The sequence below is a fragment of the Leuresthes tenuis genome, unplaced genomic scaffold, assembly GCF_036924035.1.
Source record: "Leuresthes tenuis unplaced genomic scaffold, fLeuTen1.0.hap1 SCAF_17, whole genome shotgun sequence".
Classification (NCBI taxonomy): domain Eukaryota; kingdom Metazoa; phylum Chordata; class Actinopteri; order Atheriniformes; family Atherinopsidae; genus Leuresthes; species Leuresthes tenuis.
The window spans coordinates 23920107-23926436 of NW_027325371.1; the positions used below are offsets into that span (position 1 = coordinate 23920107).

General features: G+C 42.0%; 2 non-coding genes across 2 annotated transcripts; both read left to right on the top strand.

Annotated features, from left to right (window-relative positions):
* Positions 1-1429: 1429 nt before the first annotated feature.
* LOC140274312 (U5 spliceosomal RNA) lies at positions 1430-1543 on the top strand. Its single transcript, XR_011908277.1, has one exon. It is a non-coding gene; the product is annotated as a U5 spliceosomal RNA (small nuclear RNA).
* Positions 1544-1851: 308 nt separating this feature from the next.
* On the top strand, positions 1852-2035 carry LOC140274094 (U2 spliceosomal RNA). The gene has a single exon (XR_011908085.1). It is a non-coding gene; the product is annotated as a U2 spliceosomal RNA (small nuclear RNA).
* The last annotated feature ends 4295 nt before the right edge of the window (positions 2036-6330 follow it).

The following is a 6330-nucleotide window of genomic DNA, read 5'->3' on the forward strand; positions in this document are numbered from 1 at the left end:
TAAGTCACAACACCCGTGACACCAAAACGGCTTTCTTTTCTCTCTTTTCTCTACACTCTGCACTGTGAGCACACACACCAAATCAGAAAGGCTTTGTTCTCTCTTTTCTACATTATAGACTGTGGGGACACAAAACCGCTCTCTCTTTTTTTTTTTGATTGTGTGCCAGGGCGTTGTCTCACGTATTAGATTATGCTTACGATACGAATGGGTTTATCAGTCACATCAGAATCCATACATACTGATCCTCCCGTAATAAAATGGTCGGATCTTATCAAACACACTTTGTTTCTTGTGACAATCAAGTCAGCGAAACAGCGTATACACGTCAAGACACTGAATCAAGTTTGCCACAAGAACTCATAAGTTTGGCAGTATTGCTCTGCCGTCAGCAATCATACACCCATTTTATTTTCGTGAGACATGTGCAGGCACCTGTTCATCTACTGTTCTATCACTATGAATTGGTTTATCTATTATCAATAAGGATACTTCTACAACTACTATCAAAGTATGTCCGGACTTCTTATGTTGTCAGTTGCTATATATGAATAAGTGGGTAGCTACTGACAAGCATTAAGCATGTCACACAGCCCAAACATATAACATTTCAGGACACACCACACAGTTAACAACCACAGTGAAGTGTCAAAGCCCAAACATGTAACATTCAACAGGACACTTACACAACACATTCAAATCAAACAGTCAGACAACATACAAGAACATATACCCCAGCCGGCATTGCTCCCTGCCTATTTTCCTACAGCTCACTATGTGTGCGCACACCTTTATTCACAAACTCTTCAACTTATACTCTTTTACCAAAGCTGCTACAGCTCGATTGGCCGAATACCCTTAGATCCTATTTCGGTGAATTTGACATCTGCCTTACATGTAACAGATTAGCGGTTTAGCAGTTTTAATTTAGTTTGAGTGAAGGAATTCATTTTATAGCAAAATCCGAAATCGTGAAGAACTCATGAAAGTAAGCTTATTCTCGGATTCCTGAAACTTTAGATTTGCTCTTTCTTTTACTGCAAAGTACAACGTTGTTTTTTTTTTTGTTTAAATCTTTCTAGACATGGTAAATATGAAGGACAAAGCAGTTTTAACATAGTTTGAGTGAAGGAATTCATTTTATAGATAAAATCCCAAGAGTCTGCTGAGAAAAGAGAGTGAATGCGAAGTAGACTTTAACACGGCTATGGGAGCGAGCCGAGTGTGGGCTAACCGGGAGAATTGCTTGAAAGAAACGCGACACCGAATGAGCGGTCAGAACAAAGCCTCAATACTGTGTTCCCGTGGTGTTTTTGTTGCTGCCTTGTCGATTGCACAGGGGCAAGCGTTTCAACCAAGCAACGCTCACCATGGGGAAGGTGGCTATGGCAACTAGCCTGATGCCCTGCTCCCGCAGTGACGGATAATCGTACTCTGGTTTCTCTTCATAACATACAAGTCTTTCGCCTTTTACTAAAGACTTTCGTGGAGAGCAGCACTAATGAGTTGTTTCTATTTTTGGCAGGCTTTACCTTTGCGGGTGAAGCCCTTTCTGTCTGTGCAAAAGAAATCTTGTTACTGTGCAGAGTGACTTCTCTGAGTAGAGTCGCCTTACTTGTTGCGATTGTGCCGATGTTCGAAGCTGGAGTGCAAAGTTGTTGCTTGAATGGTGCTTGCTGGAGCATGCGGGAGTGCAAAGTTATACCATTTAAAAGGGCTGAAGAGTGCTCAGTGCAGCGGGTGGGCGGAGGTGCAACGTGACACTCTGGCCACCTATGGCCATAAAAAGAACACTGCTACAAGTGCGCATTGTGCCAGCAAGGGCCCTCGGACCTGAAACAGTGGACAGTTATCGCTTCTCGGCCTTTTGGCTAAGATCAAGTGTAGTATCTGTTCTTATCAGTTTAATATGTCCTCTATACGAGGACTACATATTAAATGGATTTTTAAGAATAGGAGTTGAAAAAGAAGCTTGCTCCGTTCACTCCAAGCATCGACCCAGTACTGCAGTGCCGCTGGGAACGGTGCGCTCTTCTCTGCTCTTGTGAAAAAGCAAACAGCGGTGCAGGATGGAAGTTTCAGGGAGCCCAAGATGAAACTTTCTTTTAATCTGCTGAGAAAAGAGAGTGAATGCGAAGTAGACTTTAACACGGCTCTGGGAGCGAGCCGAGTGTGGGCTAACCGGGAGAATTGCTTGAAAGAAACGCGACACCGAATGAGTGGTCAGAACAAAGCCTCAATACGGTGTTCCCGTGGTGTTTGTGGCTGCCTTGTCTTTTGCACAGAGTAAAAGACAAGGCAGCCATCGAATAGGGCCCGATTGTTCCTACTTGGTCAGCCGAGGAGCAAGGGGGGGGAGCAAGCGTCTCAACCAAGCAAATCTCACCAAGTAGGAACAATCGGGCCCTATTCGATGGCTGCAACACCTGAAAGAGATATTGATGAGAGACCCGATCAAAAGCTTTTTCAAAGTCTAAATTTAAGATGACAAGCCGGGTGTTTCTGTCTCTAGCATAATCAATGATGTCTCGAATCAGTACGAGGCTGTCGGTGAGTTGTCTCTCTGAGATGGCACAAGCCTGGTCTGGGTGAATTACCTCTTCTAAAACAGAGGACATCCGTGTCGTTAAAAGCTTGCTAAAAAGATTACAGTCAAAGTTTAAAAGTGTGATGAGCCTGCAATTCTTTAGGTCAGTCTTATCATTTTTATCAGAAGTGAAGAAATAAATGAATGCCTATCAACAAATGTGGGATCTAAACTCTAGTGCTTCGTCTAAAATAATTTCCTTTCTCAATTTAGAAATGTGTTAGAAAAGGTAAAAATGCCGGTCCATACATAATCAAAATCGGGAGAGGTGGTGTTCAGCTGCAAGAAGGTCTAAATGTCCATCAATAATTGCTAGAAAACATGAAAGAAAATTTTCGAAAATCAAACCACACATGATCATAAGTGGGAGAGGAGGTGTTCAGCTGCAAGAAGGTGTGAATGTCCACCCATAATACCTGAAAAATGGGTGAAAAAAAAGGTGCGAATGCCCAACCATACATCATCAAAAGCAGGACTGCATGTGTTCGGCTACAAGAAGGTGTGAACGTCCAACCAAAGTTTGTAAAAAGCAGTTAAGAAAAGGTTCGAATATCCAAACATACATAATCAAAAGCGGGAGCAGAGCTGTTCGACTGCAAGTAGGTGTGAATGTCAGATCATAATTTGCAAAAAGCTGATGAGAAAGGGTGAGAATGCCCGACTATACACCATCAAATGCGGGAGCGGAGTTGTTCGGCTGTGAGTAGGTGTGAATATCCGACCATAATTGCTGAAAAATGTGTTAGAAAAGGTAAGAATGCCGGTCCATACATCATCAAAAGCGAGAGAGGTTGTGTTCGGCTGCAAGTAGGTGTGAATGTCCAGCCATAATTACTCACAAACGGGTAAGAAAAGGTAGTATTGCCAGACCATATATGATCAAAACAGGGAGCGGAGGTGGTTCAGCTGCAAGAAGGTTTGAATGTCCGACTAAAGTTCAAATATATTAACAAAAGCGGGAGGAGAGGTCTTCGGATGAGAGTGTTTGAAAATTTCCAACCATAATGTATAAAATGCGGTGAAAAAAAGGTGTGATAGAACACTAAAAGGTGGAGCGGAAGTGTTCGGCTGCAAGAAGGAGTGAATGTCCGACTATATTTGGTGAAAAGCAGGTGAAGCAAGGTCTGAATGCCCAACCTTACATCATCAAAAGCGAGATCAGAGGTGTTTGGCTGCAAGAAGGCCATAGTTTGCCAAAAGCGGGTAAGGTGCGAATGTCCGACTAAATATCAACAAAATTTGGGGCGGAGGTCTTCGGATGCAAGTGGGTGTGAATGTCCGACTATATTTGGTGAAAAGCAGGTGAAGCAAGGTCTGAATGCCCAACCTTACATCATCAAAAGCGAGATCAGAGGTGTTTGGCCGCAAGAAGGCCATAGTTTGCCAAAAGCGGGTAAGGTGCGAATGTCCGACTAAATATCAACAAAATTGGGGCGGAGGTTTTCGGATGCAAGTGGGTGTGAATATCCCACCATACAAGTATGGTGGAGAGGAAGCTGTGAATAGCCGACCAAAGTTTGGAAAAAGCGGGTAAGAAAAGGTTTGAATGCCCGAACATACATCATCAAAAGAGGGAGCGGAGGTGTTCCGCTGTACGGAGGTGTGAATGTCCGACCATACTTGGTAAAAAGTGGGTAAGAAAAGGTTAAAATACCCGACTGTACACAATCAATAGCGGGAGCGGATGTGTTCGGCTACAAGAAGGTGTGACAGTCCGACCATGGTTTGTAAAAAGTGGGTAAGAAAAGGTGCGAATGTCCGACAATGTATGATCAAAAGAGAGGGCGGAGGTTTTCGGATACACGAAGGTTTGAATGTCCTACCATAGTTTGTAAATAGCGGGTAAGAAAAGGTTCGAATGCCCGACTATACACCATAAAAAGCGGGAGCGGAGGTGTTCCGCTGTAAGACGGTGTGAATGTCCGACCATAGTTGGTAAAAAGCGGGTAAGAAAAGGTTAAAATACCCGACTGTACACAATCAATAGCGGGAGCGGAGTTGTTCGGCTACAAGAAGGTGTGAAAGTCCGACCATGGTTTGTAAAAAGCAGTTAAGAAAAGGTTAGAATATCCAAACCAAACATAATCAAAAGCGGGAGCAGAGCAGTTCGACTGCAAGTAGGTGTGAATGTCCAGCCATAATTACTCACAAACGGGGGAAGAAAAGGTAGTATTGCCAGACCATACATGATCAAAACAGGGAGCGGAGGTTCAGCTGCAAGGTGTGAATGTCTGACTATAGTTTGTAAAAAGCGGGTAAGACAAGGTGCGAATGCCCAACAATGTATGATCAAAAGAGAGAGCGGAGGTGTTCGGCTGCAAGGTCTGAATGTCCAACCATAATTTGTAAAAACCGGGTAAGAAAAGGCTCGAAAGCCCGACTATACATCATCAAAAGCGGGAGCGGAGGTGTTCAGCTGCAAGAAGGTGTGAATGTTCGACTAAAGTTTGTAAAAAGCTGGTAAGACAAGGAGCGATGTCCCGACATTGTATGATCAAAAGAGGGAGCGGAGGTGTCCAGCTTTGAGTAGGTGTGAATGTCCGACCATAATTGCTGAAAAATGTGTTAGAAAAGGTAAGAATACTGGACCATACATCATCAAAAGCGGGAGAGGTGGTGTTCGGCTGCAAGAAGGTGTGAAAGTCCGACAATGGTTTGTAAAAAGCGGGTAAAAAAAGGTTCGAATGCCCGAATATACATCATCAAAAGCGGAAGCGGAGGTGTTCGGATGCAAGAAGGTGTGAATGTCCGACCAAAGTTTGTAAAAAGCAGTGAAAAGCGAGAAAAAGCATTTCGTGAGTTCTGCATGATTTGGGATTTTGCTTATAAAATGCATTACTTCACTCAAACTATGTTAAAACTGATTTGTCCTTCATATTTACCATGTCTAGAAATATTTAAACAAAAAAACAACGTTGTACTTTGCAGTAAAAGAAAGAGCAAATCTAAAGTTTCAGGAATCCGAGTATAAGCCTGCTTTCATGAGTTCTGCACGATTTCGGATTTTGCTATAAAATGAATTGCTTTGCTCAAACCAAGTTAAAACTGCTTTGTCCTTCCATATTCATCAATGTCTAGATCGACTTCAACAAAGAAAAACATTGGACTTTGCAGTAGAAGAAGTTGAAATCCATCTATACACATTGATAAATATGAAGGACAAAGCAGTTCCCACTTGCCCATAAGAAAATAAGCTTATTCTCGGATTCCTGATCCTTCAGTGTTGCTCTTTCTTCTACTGCAAAATACAATGTTGTTCTTTGTTGAAGTCGATCTAGACATTGATAAATATGAAGGAAAAAGCAGTTTTAACTTGGTTTGAGTGAATGAATTCATTTTATACATAAAATCCGAAATCGTGCAGAACTCATGAAAATAAGCTTATTCTCGGATTCCTAAAACATTTGATTGGCTCTTTCTTTTACTGCAAAGTACAACGTTTTTTTTTGTTTAAATCTATCGAGACATTGATAAATATGAAGGTAAAAGCCGTTTTAACATAGTTTGAGTGAAGGAATTGATTTTATAGATAAAATCCCAAATCATGCAGAACTCCTCAAAAGGGGCGTATGGCTTAATCACAAGTGTGGTTCTTTCTCATTCAGGGTAGTATGAGGAAGTTTATGCTTGAAATATATGTAGAAATGGGTACATATGAAGGACAAAGCAGTGTTAACTTAGTTTGAGTGAAGGAATTCATTTTATACATAAAATCCCAAATCATGCAGAACGTATGAAAAGAA